Genomic DNA, 18,810 nt, shown 5'->3' with positions numbered 1-18,810 from the left:
TATCTGCTTCATGTGAACTGGGAGCTCATTCCAGAATACTGGAAATCTCTGGGAGATATATCTGTCTCCAATATGTCCTGTTAATGTCACAGGCTAGGTTACAATCACTGGAGTGAGTGACTCTTGTACCACTTGATTTGTGGATGTGCAGCATTTACATTAGGACAGACTTAGAGACTGCTCTGTATGCCAGGCACAGGTCGCCTTTCAGCAGCCTATATGATACAGAGTACAGTGATAGGGCTTTCAGTCTTTTCATGTAAGTCATGTTTTGGAGGCCCTGGATTCTCTTGGTTAGAAACTTCTGTGGTCTCTCCAGTTGCTGCAGGTGTCTGTTGAGATATATTCAGAAGGGAGCATTGCACTCAAATAGTGGTCTGATAAGGGTCAAGTACAGCAGAGTTATAACCTCCTTAGTATTAGATGCAATGCCCTTATTTATGAGATGCACAATGTAGAAGGCTTCCCTTACCACTATGGACACATGGTGATCAAAGTTTAGATTACTATCAACCTGTGTTCCCAAGTCTCACACCACTGGGTTTGAGCTTAAAGGGTGCTATCTATATCATAATTAGCAGGGGCTACTTCTTTGCCAAAGGGGATAATGAGGCATTTTTTGCATTTAGCTTTAGTCCATGACTTTGGCACCAGTCATTAGTCTGCTTCAGCCCCTTCTTTAACATGTTTACATCATTAGGGGACTCAATGATTGCACCCAGTTTGCAGTCATCTACAAACTGGGAAAGCCACAGGCCATCTACTTTTGCCTGGACCTCAGAAAAATAGATTCCAAACAGAAAACCGTCCAGCACAGATCCTTGTGGTACCCCACTGGTAACTGGTCTATTGGTGGAGGTGGACTCCTCAACTTTGACAGTGTGCATTCTGTTGGTGAGCCAGATGGCTACCCATCTAGTGATGTATGGGCTATCCCCAGATGGGAGAGTTTTTCAATGATCCCTGAGTGGGGGATTGTGTCAAAAGCCTTGGCTAAATCAAGATCGGAGGTATGCACTGCTTTGGCCTCATCCAAGGCTTTGCTGACATTCTCAATAAAGTCCACCAGGTTTAATATGCAAGATCTACCCTTGATGAAACCAAACTGGATCAGATCAAGAGTTTGAAGGTCACCTGTGTGTCCTTGTTGATAAGGTCCATGATGATTCTTTCCATGGCCTTGAACATAAGGCTGATTAAGCTTATGGGTTGATAGTTTCTTGGGTCGGTTGATGAACCCCCTTTGTGCAAGGGGATTACTGTTGCTATTTTCCACTCTGCTGGAACAAAGCTAGTACTTAGGCTATGGTTAAAGAGAGTGCCAAGTGGTTCTGCTAGGTCTTGTTTTAGATTGTTTAATAAGCAACTTTGAATGTTATCTGGTCTCATCGAGCCATGTTTTTGGCCTTGGAGAGTGCTTATATGACCTATTCTTTGGAGATGCTCAGTAGAGGACTGGTGTCAGGAATGCTTTGGGGTATGGCAGGTGGGGATAGGCAGTGAAGTTATTGCCAAATCTGTCAGCTAGCAGACTGGCAATTTCCTCAGGTTCAGTGTTAGTGGTACCATCCAGTATATGTTTGGCACACAGCTGGGCATTCCCTATTAGGTTACAGATGTAGCTAAAGAATGCCTTATGGTTGTCTTTAGCTAGGAATGCTAATTTAGTCTCATAGCTAGACTTAGATACCTGATTTTCTTGTTCAAGCTGTGGAGGGTATTTTTACTCTAAGTTCCCTCTTGTTCTTAGATATCAGTTTCTTTCTTTTGTTATATAACTTATTTATACTTACAGTCCACTAAGGTGGCTTGTTTTTCGGAGAACGTGATTTTAGTCATATCTGGTACAGCTGAGTCAATACATTTCTTTAAGTGGCTATATAGGGCATTTGTGTAGTTTTTTACATAGGAGTCATTGTTGGCTGTGTTAGCAGGGGCTTTCAAACTTTTTATACCATTGCTTAGTAGGCTATAGTTTGCTTTGGAGAAACTTTTCAATTGTTTTGCTCCTGTGGGGGTGTCGGATCTGATCTTTACTTCAAATGAGACTAATTTATGGTCTGACATCATCAGGGAGGGCAACACACAGAGGGTAGTGCAGTGACACCTCAAGTTGGTGAGCACTAGGTCTAGGACATTTGAGTTCCTTGTTGGGGGTGTAGACCAACTGATCCAGGGCATTTAAAGTAACAAAATTCAGGAACCTCTGAGTGATCGTATTTGTGTTCATGTAAGCTGCCCAGTCGATAAAATAATAGTTGAAATCTCCCATGACCATGGTGTTTGGCTGTATACTGTGTGATACTAGCAAGTTCAAGTAGGCAGTGTGCTTCTCCTGGTTCATGGAGGGGGCTGTAGCTAGTGATGATGTGGTAGGGCATTTTGCCTATAGTTGTTTGGACCTGGAGTAGCTCAAGAGAGTAATACTGTTTTATCAGTCTCAAGGTATATTTGGATTTAATGAAAGTGGATACACCTCTACCTTTGGTTCTTTCACACTCATTTTGAGGTCTGAACGTGTGAAAGCCATTGTAACCTTGCATGGCTGGGGTGCTTTCTGTGGCCTTGAACCAAGTCTCAATGACTGCACAGATGTCAGCATCTTCCAATGTGAAGAGCACTTCCAGGGAGAGCAGTTTACTGTTTTGGCTCCTAGCATTCGGCAGCATGACCTTGAGTTTGTCTCTAGTGGATTTCATTATGCCAGAAGTGATGTTGTTTTTACATCGCCTAAAAAAGGCACTATTTGGGAGGCAAGCTTCTTTGCCAGTATCCGAAAGCCTCCCCCCCACACCACATACTCCATAGATCACAACCTCATTATCACAATTAACAGAACATGCTGGAGGGACAGGTTCATCTCCCAAAGACTACCCATACTCTGGAGTAAGATTCCCATTCATGTCAAGCAGAGCACCTCACTGGGCCTCTTCAAGAGAAATCTTGACAAGTGGATGGGTAACAGAAAGTTCACTCCAGGGATCATTCCAGTTGTTCTACTGGATATGGGCACTGTGAACTAACATTGGGTGGCACGGTGAATGGGCAATTATTTGGGGGCTAGGCTTGTAAAGGCTCCAGGGCTATTAGCCTAGTACACACCTATTAACCTATGAACCTATGAGGAGACAGGTAAATGCCATCATTGGCAAAGCAGCGTGGTCTGTTAACCATGTCTTCAAAGGCTGTCAGATAATGGATCTCCCTGTAGTGACAGCAGAAGCTAAGCCAATTATTGAAATCAATAATTTTTTGCCTGATCTGTAGCATCATCCTGTGTGAAGGTAGAATGCTGCTTAGGGCTAGGAACCTACCTACCTGGGACACATAATCTGACTGAGAGTTCAGTCATGTCTCTCTTCTTATAGTCTAGAGAGATACATCTCAAGTCCTTCATTCCAACAGATACTATGACAGAATTATAAAGTAATTGTTGGTGACTGACTTGAGTGTGTGTGCTTATTTGATGGATCCTGGCACCTGACAGGTAGCTGACCATGATCTTCTCCTTGTCCAACATGGTGAGAGGGATATCTATGTGTTTCATTATTGAGTCAACTATAACTAGGACATTAGGTTTTGAGGTGTTTTGTGTTAGGAGCTTAATTGTTGAGACACTGATATGTGTGTTATGTGTAGTGGTGGATTCTGTTCGTGTACCAGTATGTGTAGGTTGTTTGAACTTGGCAGGTCTCTGGTCTTTTGGTAGGCTCTTAGTGAGTACCTCTGCATATGTTGGTTTATGTGTCTTGACCTTATCTTGTCTGAGTTAAGAGGTATATGTGCTGACAACCTGTTTAATGTCTTGTTATTTGTTAAATGATAGGACTAATTTTTGTTTCAAAGCATTGTTACATCTCTCACATACTGTAGTTGTTTGCTTTAGGAGCAAATAGTTATTAGTATGCAGGATTCAATTGCTACATTACCTCAGTATGCCCATGTCAATCAGGCTGACTGGAGAAATGTTGGGAAACTGTCCATACTAGCAGGTAATTCTTAGGTACTAATTTCTAAGAAGGCAAATTAGATCAGTTATTGCTCTGGGATTAACAAGAAGACTCAGTCTGTAGAAGATCAAGGATGGAAAGTTGGGTGATGCTGCTCAGTGCTCATCTGAGTTGCTTGCAGTGCAGAAGTACGCAGTTGCATTGCCTGTAGAGCAGCAGAGGACTTGGGAGGGTTTCACTGACTGGTGTTTGGGAAAAATTGAGACTTATATATAGGCAAAATTAAACAGTTTTAAACTAGTCTTCATTAGGAAATCACACACTGATCCTTCCTCCAGCAATCCCAGATCAGACAAGGCTGTATCCACACTCTTCTGTCTCAAGGGTGCAGGGGAGCCCTTCTTAATGTAAGATAGCTGGATATGGGTTCAAGTATATGAAAAACAGGCTAAATTCATCAGGTCAGGATCTAGTTTATGCTAACTAAAGAATATTTCAGTGCAAAACAAGTGCAGGTAATACACAGGGATGAACAGTAAAAACAGTCAAAAGGCACAAATTAATGCTGTAAAACAATAAAATACAGATGAAAGAGTGGAGATCAAACTCAAAATAAGCTTAATTTCTTGTCCTTAGCTGTGGATGGCTTGGATTCAAACAGAAACACTCTGGATCTCTGGGAAAAGACACCAAATGCAAAGCAGCTTTAGAAAATTGAATCAAAAACCATACAAACACGAGGCTTATATATAAGCAAAATTAAACTGTTTTAAACTAGTCTGCCAAAAGGATATCACACAATAATCTTTCCTCCAGCAATCCCCCACTCAAACAAGGCTATATCCACAGTCTTCTACTACATGAGTGCAGAGGAGCCCTTCTTAATGTAAGAAGGCTGGATTTGAGTTCAAGTGTATGAAAGAGGCTAGATTCAGCATGTCTGGATCTAGTCTATGCTAGCTAAGGAATATTTTGGTGCAAAAGAAGTGCAGGTAATAAGCAGGTACAAAGAGTAAAAACAGTAAAAAATTGACACATTAATCCATAAAACAGTAAAATGCAGATGAAAAAGTGTAGATCAAAGTCAAAATAAGCTTAATTTGTTGTTCTTATCTTTGGATGGCATGGATTTAAACAGAAACACTCTGGACCTCTGGCAAAGGATGCCAAACACAGAGCAGCTCCAGTCAATTGAACTTAATCCATTGTGAGATAAAACAGCTGCAGACATTGTAGTGCTCAAGACACTACTAAAAATTGCAGAAGATCAAAACATAGTAGGGAATGCAGTAGTATATACTCCAAAGAAGAAAGATAGTAAGTCAAATGGAATAGTGACATGGGGGAGAATGTGTTCTTAACATTGTTCTGTTTTATTGTGGCTGCTGGAGGCAGATCGCTCCATATCTACCTGCATGGATAAGGAGCACATGTTATATGCAGATGCTGTAATCCACAATTGCAAAGTAGGATGTGTGTGTGTGTGTGTGTGTGTGTGTGTGTGTGTGTGTGTGTGTGTGTGTGTGTGTGTGTGTGTGTGTGTGTGTGGGGACTCCATAACCCCTTGCAAATATCTGTGTGGGGAAGACAGGGTGTGTTACAACAATGGACGTCTGAGATTCGGTCTGAGGTACAGACAGCATTACCCCACCTCGGTAGTCACTGTGGAGCTATATGAGTTGCATTTAGACCTCTGTTATGCAGTACAGACAAGCATGCATACTCTCAGTGTATCTGTATCATATATGAAAATAGTAGGCAATGTGAGATGGGGCTGAAGCACAGATTCACTGATACTGTAACTGATACTGGGTTGGTTTATACTTGTGGAGCATGTGACAACTGTACTTTACTCGGCAAAGGTATGCATAGGTCTCTGACAGGGCTTATTATACTACATGGTTGTAGTTCTTTTGAGATGCTGTTATTTTGAGATGCTGTGAGGACCTGTCCTGTGATTGTGTGTTATGATAGGGGTTGTATCTATGGTGACACAGATCTAACTTTGCTGTGTGAATACCATGCTAGATGCACCATATATAATGTGTCCATTGACTGACAATAGCTCTATATCTACATTTACAGACTGTGCACAGAAAGAAAGAAAGAAAGAAAGAAAGAAAGAAAGAAAGAAAGAAAGAATGAAAGAAAGAAAGAAAGAAAGAAAGAAAGAAAGAAAGAAAGAAAGAAAGCATTTAGAGAAGATGTTAGTGATGTTAATGTCCACTGCAAAGTGACTCATCAGTTCTGGTGAATGGTCACTGGCATGATCTTGCAATAAGGTCTACAACACTGCATGGCAGATGGCAGCCATGGGTGCTGGAATGCAATCACAGACCTCCATGACTATCATGGAGGAGTTCTTGTTTTCTCTGTCTGGAGAAACAGAACAAACATTATTACCTGGCAGAGGTCTCTGTGCTTGAAATGAATGGGGTGGGCTTTAACACATCTCTCCTGGTGATGCACCAGGTTGGTATTGCCTTATATCCATTGCACAGTATGAGTGCACTATGGAGTCATAAGCTCAGGGATGTTCAGCAACACCATCTTTCATCTACAGGCATATCTGGGTTGTAGCAACAAAGGCATACAGCCACAGATAAGAGTATTTATATTATTTTCATAGTAGTAATATGTAATGTGGGTGCATTACTGAGTGGAGAGATTGGCACATGTTAGTATTATCATATGCAGATGTTTTTCCACCTCCTTTATAGGTTATAACCTCCTTTACAGTTATATGATCCTGCAACATGGAACAGGCATGCTTGATTTCAGCACTGCATTGGGAAATGATAGTGATGGCAGTATTATGGTAGCACAGTCAAATGGTGCAGTGTCACTTCTGTCAAAGGTGATTGTGGAGGGTACACTATCACCCACACTGAGTGACGCAGGTCAATTGCATGAGGAGCCAACCCTCACCTTACCTGAAGCTGTTAAAAGACAGGGCATGCACTGGTGTAGATGCCCTTTGTCAATGGATCTGTTGACACACTGGACTAATTGAAAGCATCCTGCACAACCTATATCCCTGTAGTATACCTGTAGTTGGCAAAGTGAATCTACAGTGCACAGGGCAAATGATGGAGGGGTGGGCCAGAGGCCATAATTACCATGCGTCTTAACCAATGATTGAGATATACGCAACCAAGGATTTTACTCAGTGGATGTGCATGTCAGCCATCCAGGCACAGGCTGATGACAATATTACCATAGCAGAGCTGATGGTCATACTGCATGGCCTGCACAATAAGATATAGGTTCATAGGTAGATACTAGGCTATCGTCCCAAGGGCCTATGTAAGCCTAGCCAACAAGGTTCCCTGGCTTACGACACCCAATAAAATTATTTTCCTGTGCCACTGTCGAGCAGAGACACAGAAGTGATCCCCGGGGTGTATTTCCTATTTCCCATCCACTCATCAAGAGTGCTAATGAAGAACTTTGCTTGACATAGATGGGTAGCCTGTTCCAGAGTATGGGAAGTCTCTGGGACAGGAATCTATCCTTCCAGCATGTCCTGTTTATTGTGGTGACAAGGTTTAGGTCCCTAGAGTGTGTAGCTCAGAGGGATTGGGATTTCTTTAGGTGTAGCATGTCCAACAGCTCTGGGTTTGACATAGCTTTATATGTTAGGCAGAGATCACCTCAGAGTAGGCGATATGCTACGGATTAAAGCTGGAGTTTTTTGAGGCGGTCAGTGTAGGGCATTTGCTTGAGGCCAGTAATCCTCTTTGTGAGGTACTTCTGTGGCCTTTCCAGCTGCTGCAGATGTCTTGTGAAGTGCATTCCAAAAGGGACGTTGTACTCTGTAAATGGTCTAATGAGTGTCGAGTAGAGTGGAACAATGACCTCTTTTTTCCTGGATGAGAACCCTTTTATGATGAGGTGTGCCACGTAGAAGGATTTCCTGACTACTGTGGTGATTTATCTATCAAAGGAGAGACTACTGTCCACCTGGGTCCCAAGGACTCTTATCATGCATTCAGTGTTAAGTAGATTGCTGCCTATGTGGTAGTTCATGGGTACAGAGTTTTTATCAAAGGGGATGACACAGCACTTTTTGGCATTGAGCTTGAGACCATGGCTCTGACACCAGGCATCTGTCTCAGTGAGGCCCTTCTGTAGGATGTCCACATCATTTGGGGACTTGACTATGGCTCCTAGTTTGCCATCATCTGCAAACTTCATTAACCAGAGGCCTTCTGTGTTAGCCTGTACTTCAGAGAAGTAGATACCAAACAGGAGAGGTCCCAGGACGAAACCCTGTGGTACTCCACTTGTCACTGCTTTGAGGTCAGATTTGGAGTCTGCAACTTTTACAGTGTGGGTTCTGTCACTGAGCCAGTTGGCAACCCTTCTTGTGACGTAGGGATTTATACCTAGTTTAGTAAGCTTAGCTATAATTCCAGAATGGGGGATGGTGTTGAAAGCCTTGGCGAGGTCAAGATAGGCTGTGTGAACCACCTTACCCTCATCTACAGCTTAGGTGACTGCCTCAAAGAAGTTAATCAGGTTCAGGAGGCATGATCTGCCTTTCACAAACCCGAACTGGGTGTCCAGAGTTTGGAAGTTACCAATGTCTTTGTTTATGAGTTACATAATGATACGTTCCATGGCCTTGCAGACCAGGCTTGTTAGGTTAATAGGATGATAGTTCCCGGGATCAGTGGTGGCTCCCCCTTTGTGGAGTGGGATAACTGTTGCTGTGCACCATTCAGTGGGCACAAAGCCTGATGCAAGGCTATTATTGAACATGGTGCTTAAGTGGGAAGCCAGTTCATTCTGAAGTTCATGTAAAACGCAGCCTGGGATGTTGTCCGGTCCCATGGATGCTGTGTTTTTGGTTTTAGAGAGTGCAGCTTTTACCTGTGTAGTCATGATTACAGGGACTCTACATTCTTCCTGTATAGATATGGGACCTTTAGGGGGTGAGAGGGATAAAGTTAGCACTGAATCTATCTGCCAGGATGTTGGCAATATCAGTTGATTCTGTAATTTTTGTGCCTTTGTGCTGTAACTCAGAGCAGATCTGGATGTTGCCATTGAGATTCTTGACATAGTTATAGAATGCTTTGTGGTTGTCCTTGGAATTAGTAGCGATTTTGTTTTCATAGCTAGCTTTGGAGGATCTTATAAGGGATCTCAGCTTCTTACTGAGGCTGACCAGGGAGCTCCTCCACTCATGGGATTTTACTCTCTTTTGCAACAGTTTCTTCCTTATGTTGTACAATTTGTTTATGGCAGGGGACCACCAGATTGGCTTCCTTTTTTTTGGAGGATAGCGTCTTGGTTCTGTTTGGAATAGCATGATCCATGCACTCGTGTAAGTGCTTATAGAGTGCATTTATGTAGGATTCAGCAGTTGTAACTGTATTGTCTATCTGCATGGGTGTTATGAAGTTCACCACTTCTGTCTTAAGAAGCATGAAGTTGGCTTTGGAGAAATTTTTTACTGTAGTTTCCTTAATGGGAAGTGGGGGCAGGATGTGGATATCAAGGGTGATTAGCTTATGGTCAGATCGGACCAACGAGGAGTTGACTTCAAGTGTGGAACACCGGTCACTCATGTTGGTAATGACTAGGTCTAAGATATTGTTGCCCCTGGTGGGGGTGTGGATAAGTTGATCTAGGGCATTAGAGTTTATGAATTCCAGAAAGCGTTGAGCTAAGGAGCTGGTACATGAGTAGTTTTCCCAGTTAATGGTGGGGTAGTTGAAGTCGCTCATTATTAGGGTGTTTGGTTGAACCCTAATATTTTCCAGTACATCAAGAAAAGAGTACTGGGAATCCTGGGGCATGGTGGGGGATCTGTAGCAAGCTACAATTTGGATTGCAGTTTTGCCCAGAGTTAGTTGCACTTGGATAACCTCAGATGCATTATGCTGAGCAACTAGCCTGGAGGTGTGGATATCCTTAATGAATATGGACACACCTCCGCCTTTGGTGTTTCGGCCCAGGTTACATGGCCAAAAAGTGTGGTATGAGTTATAGCCTGGTAGTGCAGGGGTGCTCTCTGGAGCCTTGAACCAGGTCTCAGTCACTGCACAGATATCGATGTTCTCCATTTTAAGGAGTGCCTCAAGTGAGTGCATTTTCAGATTTAGACTTCTAGCATTGAGTAGCATTATCCTCAGTTTTTGCTTGCCTGTTCCTGTTATGGTGGTGAATTTGTTATTTGAACCCTGCCAAAAAAAAGCACTATAGGGGCAACAAGATCCTTAGCCATTATCCAGAATCCCAGCAGCAACAAGTGTAGGCCATCTGTGACAAAGCATCATTGTCTGTCGACCAGTCATCCCAAGCAGACAGATACTGGATCCCCTTAGAATGACACTAGAAGCTTAGCCAATTGTTGAAGTCAGTCATTTTGTCCTTGTACTGTGGTATCATTCTGGGTGATGGCAGAATGCTACTCAGGGCTAGGGTCATACCTGCCTGGGCTACAAGATCGGAGAGCTCTTCTATGTCTCTTTTCATGTAGTCCAGGGAGGTACATCTCAGGTCATTCACACCAACATGGACAATGACAAAGTCTTATTAGTACTTGCTGTGGAGTGACCTGAGTGCGTGGGTTATGTGGTGGATCCTGGCACCTGACAGGCTGCTGACAGTAACCTTCTCATTATTTAGCCTGGTGAGTGAGACATCAGTGTGCCTGACTATAGAGTCACCTATATGATGGCTTTCAACACATGACCCACCTTACTGGCATAATGAATAGACACATGGTTGCCTTTACTGCTTCTGCATACCAGGGCCAACAGCAAGCCCATGGTTATCTCTCCTCTACCTTCACTGTGGGTGTACTCCACAAGTCAGGCAGATCACATTCACATACGAATACCACATTCATTCCATCTACTGGTGGGTGCCTGACAAAGAACATCATGGGCACCCATGGAGACGTCTAGGCACAGGCCATGGACAAACAGCCATAATATCATGGTTTGCCATTATTTCTGGCTGCAGGTGTTGGTGACAGTGCCTCCATTCAGATGGCAGGTGATAAAGGCCGGGAATATCCACAATCTGCAGCCTTTCACATGAAACCTCCGCAACACCTATGACATACACCTACATTATTTGCAACTTCTTCTCCAGAAGCCTTACCCCTGGCTGACATTCTGAGCATATAAGCTGTCCTCCTGCATACCTACTACTTTCAGGAGGCCTAAAGTCTTTCCTAAACAAAATACTCAGCTCCCCCAGTCCTTTAGCCATATAATACACTCCCATCCACATTCTTAAGAACTGTAACCCATCACTCTGCCAATTGCTGAAGCTTGGTACTGTACCCATCTCCAGCTGTACATATGATGATGACAACTGTTCCTTGCCCTATTAGCTGTGATATATGGGTGGGTGGTGCATAGTTTCATAAGTTCATAGGTAGGTACTAAGCTATCTGCCCAAAGGCATTTATAAGCCTAGCTAGAATGCATTGGCTTTTGCTGCCCCCTTAAATTAGTTCCCTGTGTCTCTGTCCAGCAGAGCCATTGAAGTGATCCCTGGGGTAAACTTTCTGTTTCCCATCCACTCGTCAAGGTTTCTCTTGAAGATAGTTAGTGAGGAGCTCTGGCTAATGTAGATTGGAATCTTGGTCCAGAGCATGGGAAGTCTCTGGGACAGGAATCTATCCCTCCAGCACGTCCTATTTATTGTTGTAGTGAGGTTTTGATCCCTGGAGCCTGTGGCTTGAGGGGATATGGTTTTCTTTAGGTGGAGCATGTCCATCAATTCTGGGTTTGACATGGCCTTGTATGTCAGGCAGAGATCACCTCTGAGTAGGCGGTATGCAACCAAGTTTCTTCAGTCAAGCTGCATAAGACATCTGCTTGAGGCCAGTGATCCTCTTGGTGAGGTACTTCTGTGGTCTTTCCAGTTGTTGCAGGTGTCTTGTAAGGTACATCCCAAATGGGGCTTTGTACTGTATGATGGGTCTGATGAGTGATGTGTAGAGGGGCCCAATGACCTCTTTCGATCTGGATGCAAACATTTTTGTGATTAGGTGGGCCACATAGAAAGATTTTCTAACTACTATGGCAATGTGATTATCAAAAGAGAGGTTACTATCTACTTGGGTCCCCAGATCCCTTATTACGTCTTCCATATTTAGGGGGCTACCACCTATGTGGCAGTTTGTGGGTACTTTCTTTTTTCCAAAGGGAATGACTATGCAAATTTTGGCATTTAGCTTGAGGCCATGTTTTTGACACCAGGTATCTGTCTCAGGGAGACCCTTTTGGAGGATGTCTGGGTCAGCCGGTGAGTCAATTATAGCCCCTAGTTTGCAGTCGTCTATGAACTTGGTCAGTCTTAGTACTCCTGTGCTTCCTGTACCTCTGAGAAGTATATGCCAAACAGGAGGGGTCCTAGGACTGAGCCCTGGGGAATGCCACTTGTAACCGGTTTAGAGTCAGACCTAGTTCCTGCAACTTTTATCATGTGGGTTCTGTCCGTGAGCCAGTTGGCAACCCATCTTGTGATGTAGGGGTTTATGTTCAGGCTGGTGAGCTTGTCTATAATACCTGAGTGGGGAATGGTGTCAAAGGCCTTTGCAAGGTCTAGGTAGGCTGTGTGGACCACCTTTCCCTCGTCTATAGCCTTGGTAACTGTCTCAAAGAAGTCCACCATATTTAGGAGGCATGATCTGCCCTTAACAAAGCCGAACTGGGTAGGGTCCAGTGTTTGGAGGTTTCCAATGTCTCTGTTAATAAGATCCATGATGATGTGCTCCATAGCTTTGCAGACCAAGCTAGTCAGGCTTATAGGGCGATAGTTCCCATGGTCTGTTTTGGCTTCATCTTTGTGAAGCAGAATAACCGTTGCTGTGTGCCACTCTGTGGAAAGGCTGAGTTTAAACAGTATTTTTAGGTGAGGGGTTAATTCATCTTTGAGATCATGTAGGACACAGACTGGGACACCATCTGGTCCCATTGATGCTGTATTTTTGGCTTTGGAGAGGGCTGTTTTAACCTGAGTGTCTGTGATTTCAGGGGCACTACATTTTTCTGGTATAGTTATGGGCCCTTTTGGGGGTGAGAGGCGGGTGAAGTTTGCACTGAACCTGTCTGTCAGGATGTTGGCTATATCGGTCGGTTCAGTGTATTTTGTGCCATTCTGCACTAACTCTGAGCAGATCTGAGAATTGCCAGTTAGATTCTTGACATAGCTAAATAATGCCTTGTGGTTATCTTTGGAGTCCATGGCATTTTTTCTTTCGAAGCTAGCCTTGGATGATTTTATGATGGAACGTAGTTTCTTGCTGATACTGATCAGGGATGTCTTCCCTTTTTGGGATTTTACTCTTTTCTGTACTAGTTTCCTCATTCTATTGTATAGCTTGTTTATGGCAGGGGTCCACCAGACTGGTTTTCTTTTCTTGGAGGAGTGAGTCTTGGTTTTGTTTGGGATAGTATGCATTCTTGTAGGTGCCCGTAGAGTGCATTAGTAAAGAATTTTGCAGCTTGAACAGCATTATCCTTTAGCATGGAGGCTTTGAAACTTCCCACCTCGGTCTTAAGTAACAGGCAGTTTGCTTTTGAAAAGTTTTTCACGGTGGTTTCTTTAATCGGGGGTGGTGGCGGAATGTGGATATCCAGAGTGATTAGTTTATAGTCAGATATAACCAGTGAGGGGTTGACCTCTGGTGTGGAACACCGGTCACCCATGTTGGTGATGACCAGGTCCAATATGTTGTCACCTCTGGTGGGTGTGTTGACCAGTTGATCCAGGGCGTTAGAGTTTATAAATTCTAGGAAATGTTTGACAAGGGAGTTTGTACTTGAGTAGTTCTCCCAGTTAATGTTTGTGTAATTGAAATCAGCCCATATCAGGGTGTTTGGTAGGACCTTTATGTTTCCCAGTGTTTCCAGGAATGCAGAGTGAGGGTCCTAGGACATGGTGGGTGATCTGTAGCAAGCTTTAATTTGAATAGTTGTTTTGCCCATTGTTAGTTGCACGTGGATGATCTCTGAAGCATCGTGCTGTGCCACTAACCTGGAGGTGTGGGTATCCTTGATGAATATGGATACTCCCCCACCTTTTGTATTTCGGTCTGGGTTTTGTGGCCAAAATGTATGGTATGAGTTGTAGCCTGGTAGTGCTGGGGTGCTCTCTGGAGCCTTAAACCAGGTTTCTGTTATTGCACATATATCGATTTTCTCCATACTGAGGAGTGCCTTGAGTGCGTGCATTTTGAGGTTTAGACTTCTGGCATTGAGTAGCATTACCTCCATTTTTTGTTACTTGTGCTATTTATGGTGGTGGGTTTGTCTTTTGAGCCTTGACTAAAAAAGGCACTCTGGGGGTGGTGAGAGCCTTGGCCAGTATTCGAAAGCCTAAGGTTGACAGGTGCAAGCCATCTTTAGTGAAGCAGTGTGGCTTGTCGAGCATGTCATCCCAGGCTGACAGACACTGGATCCCCTTTGAATGACACCAGAAGCTTAGCCAATTGTTGAAATTGATCATTTTTTTCTCTATACTGTGGTATCATTCTTGATGAGGGCAGGATGCTACTCAGGGTCAGGGTCATACGGGCTTGGGCTATGGGATCAGAGAGCTCCGCCATGTCTCTTTCCATGTAGTCCATGGAGATACGGCTCAGATCATTCACACCAACATGGACAATGACAGAGTCATATTTGTACTTGTTCTGGAGTGACCTGAGTGCTTGTGTTATGTGGCGGATCCTGGCACCCGACAGGCAGCTAACAGTAACCTTCTCCTTGCTCAGCCTAGTGAGTGGGACGTCAGTGTGCCGGACTATAGAGTCACCTATTACTACTGTGTTGGGTATGTTATTTTGCCTTAAGGTCTGTGATTGTGTGGCACACTGGTTTTGTGAAGTATGTGTTTCATGGTTTGTGTTGGGAGGGGGGGGGTGGAGGTGCTTGGATGTCTGCTTTGGAGGTATCTGTTGCTTTTGCAGATTTTTACTTAGAGCCCCCGAGTATGTTTTTGTGTATTTATGTGTGTTTTTTCCCAGTGCTGGTTTCATAGGTCTATGTGAGATTGGTGGTGTGATGCAAGTAATTCCCTTCTCCTTTTGACTGCCTGGTCCAGTCTTGGGTTGAGAGAGCTTAGCCTTCAGTTTAGCTGTATGACTGCATCTCTCGCATGTATTAGTGTTTGGTGTAAGGGAGAGAGGGTTGTCTGTCAGAATGCCCAGATTCACCAGTTGGACTGGAGAGTACACCTGAAACTGCCCTTTGGACATGCCTGGATAGGTACAGTGAACTGTTTTACTGATTGGATGGTAAGGTCAAATAGAGAGCCTTGTCCTTCTATACAGTATAGAGGAATCTAGTGCTAAGGTTTATTAGTTCTTGCTATGAGTTTTCAGCAAGTGCCAGGATGAGCAAGTGCATGATATACAGTGTGGCCAATCAATGCACTGGGGACCATAGCCAGGATGTAGTACTGCATGTATCTGTTTTAATCTTTATTCTGTCTAATCTGGCCCATAACTGAAGAACAGACACTGCCTCTGACCTGCATCTCATGTCTACTTCTTCAGCCAGATCCCCTAAATGCTGCTCAGGCAGCATGTCCGCCAACACCACCCTGGACTGTCTGATTCTCTGACTGCAAACTCCAGTTCTAGCTGTCTTCTGATAATCATGTTGTGTGACATTGATCAGTCAGTGAATATCTGGTATCTGGTCCCTGGAGATACTGCTATGTGGTATTGGAGGAATCTAGGAAATAGAAGTTGGTCTTTATCGTTATGAACATATGCTCAATTTAGCCATGCTCCATGGCTTTTGCACTGGTGTCATGAATTATGTCTGCAGAGCATATTCACTGTGGGAAGTCATCCTACACAACTCACCAGAGTAGGTCAGATATTTGCCATGTGTGAGAATAGTGAAAACTGCCTGGATTGTGCACCGACACATTGTATATGATAGCCAGTGGATTGCACACCAACCAGTAGCCTTCATATTAAAACCCCTTAGTGTTGATGTACCATCATCTATGTGGACCAGACATGACGCTGATAACAATGCGGGGAATGGGTAACCCAATGCAAGGAGTACCAATGCGAAGAAAGAACAACTGGTAACCACAAAAACGCACTTAACAATGTTAAAGAAGGGACAGAATTTTATGATGTGTTAATTGATATGTTTGGTGCTTGGGACTTTGACCTCATGAAAGCAATCATTAGAAATAATGAGTATGAAATGAGTGCTTTGATGGAACAAATTGATTATATTAATGGGAAAATCATTCACAATCTTTTATTCGATGTTGATGAAGAGAAAAATAAATATTTTGATTTGAGGAGGCAAATAGATAATAAATGTGTTAGAATCCTTAATAGGAAAAAAAGAAAAATTATCCGAGATAAATTTGAGTATGAACATCATACACAGTACCCTAAACCAAGAATTATGTTTAATTATACTACTGATGCATATCCAGGAAGTGATAATGAAGCACAATGTTCAACACCGGAAGTATACCCCTCACTGGTGAGATCAGATCACGCTGGAGGTCCTCATCCCACCCCCACCTGAAATAAAAAAGACCACAGTAAAGAACTTCTCAAAAGCCGACTTCACACTTCTAAAGACTAGTGTGGTCTCCTTTCAGGCCCCAGGCAGTGCGGAAAACAATACTCAAACGCCTTCTACCAGCACCTGCAGGACTGCATGGATAAGGCAATCCCAAGCAAAACAAAGACTCTTTGTACCAAAGGCAAGCATCCAGTCTGGTGGACCCCAGCCATAAACAAACTCTACAACAAGGTAAGACACCCTTGATCACTGAAAAATAGCTAAAGACTCAAAAGACAATCATAAGGCCTTCTTTAGCTATGTTAGAAACCTAGGAGGAAACTCCCAGATATGCTCAGAACTAGTTCAAAATGATGTGAAGATTACTGATCCTACAGACATTGCCAACATACTGGCTGACAGGTTCAGTGCAAAAAGGAGAGATATCTATACCAAATGAGTGCAGCCCCAAACATCTCCAGCACAGCATCCATGGGACCTCAATGAGGAATTAAACCCACAGCTAGGACAGCTGTTTAATCAAAGTCTTACCTCTGACTGCAACTGTGGTCCCACTTCAAAGCCATGGAGAGGATCATAATGGACCTCATAAATAAAGACATAGGGAATTTGCAGACTTTGGATCCAACCCAGTTTGGCTTTGTCAAAGGCAGATCATGCCTTTTAAACTTGGTTGACTTTTTGAAACAGTCACCAAAGCCATTGATGAGGACAGAACCCACAGGGTCAGAGTTGCTGGGTGGCAATCCACTGAGCACAGAAGAAGTTATCAGGGACGGATTCTCATCTAGATCCATCACTCATCAGACCAATGATTGAGTACAATGCAGATTCATCACCGGCCTTGTTCAAGAGAAATCTTGACCAATGGATGGGAATTACCTCAGTGTCACTGATAAATGCCCTCGGGCAGATAGCCTAGTATGAACCTATGAACCTATGAACCTATGAAAGGCATGATGTTTTGGATTATGGAAGTAAAGAGGCTTATCATGAAAATGTACAAGAAAGATATGACCCTTTAGAGTATCCCCCCCTCCGGAGATCAGAGAGGATCAAGAATCAAAGAAATGGGAATTATCAGCAGAATGGATGGAGGGGGAGGGGGAGGAGATAATATGTCATTTAGATTCAACGAGTGTTGAACCAAATGTAAATGATAGCATAGAACATGTTGTTTGGACTTGTGATCATTTTAACATTTTTAACTATACTGATTTGGAAATAAAGGATATATATTTAAAATTGTTTTCTAAAGGTTTAAATTTCATCCCTAGAACTAGTGAGATTAATCGACTTATTATTGATTTAAAAATGTTCATTAGAAAGATTAATTTAAAATTAATGTGTGAAGATATATCAATTGAGAATGATGAGTCTACATTGTTAAAAAGAAGAAGCGTTTGGAATCCACCTATACATCCACAGTTAAAAAATTTTGAAAATCTTGTGGAAAATGAACAGAGACAAGCAATTAAGAAAATAGATTTGTATCGAACCTCTCCCAAGTAGAAAAGGCTTTAATGCAAAAATTAAAAGAAAATGAAAATCTGAGGGTTATGAAACCCGATAATGGTGGTGGTATTGTCTTGATGAATAATATCACTTATGAAGCTAAGATGCTGGAAATTTTACAAGATGAGTCTAAATATGAGTGTATCTCTAAAATTGAGATTCACATAGGGTATAGGAAAATATATTTAGCTCTATATGATTTATTTTTGGAGGGATTTATAGAGAAAGAAATGTTTGAATTTTTACACAACATAAAGCCAAAAATACCTTCAATTTTCGGAATTCCGAAAGTTCATAAAGATATTGCAAATCCACCACTGCGTCCGATTGTGGCAGTTGAAGGTTCTGTTATTTCGCCTTTGGCCAGATATGTTGATGTAAAATTAAAAAAGGTGATGATGAGAGGAGAATTGTTCATAAAAGATTCTTGGGATTTTTTGAGAAACATTAAAAATGATTTGTTTCAAGAACAACTTATATTCATAACTATAGAAGCGGTAGATTTGTTTGGATCTATACCACATGATATAGGTTTAGAGTGGTTCGAAGAAGCAATAAGATTTACTGGTGAGTTAAATGATAAAGATGTGTATATATGTCTGAATTTGATGGAGATGGTTTTGAAATATAATTATATATTTTTCCAAGGAGAGTATTAGCATCAATCTAGTGGGGTGGAAATGGGGGCAAGATGTGCCCCTCTATATGCCAATATGGTTTTGAATACATGGGAAAGGAAATATATTTATAATAGTATCTATAGGAATAGTTGGTTGTTATACAAGCGCTTCCTAGATTATATAGTTATTTTT

The sequence above is a fragment of the Protopterus annectens genome, chromosome 5.part0 (genome assembly GCF_019279795.1).
Source record: "Protopterus annectens isolate FY-2018-M chromosome 5.part0, PAN1.0, whole genome shotgun sequence".
In the NCBI taxonomy this organism is placed as follows: domain Eukaryota; kingdom Metazoa; phylum Chordata; order Ceratodontiformes; family Protopteridae; genus Protopterus; species Protopterus annectens.
The sequence above is the reverse complement of the archived record's forward strand: the minus strand, read 5'-3'. Positions refer to the sequence as shown.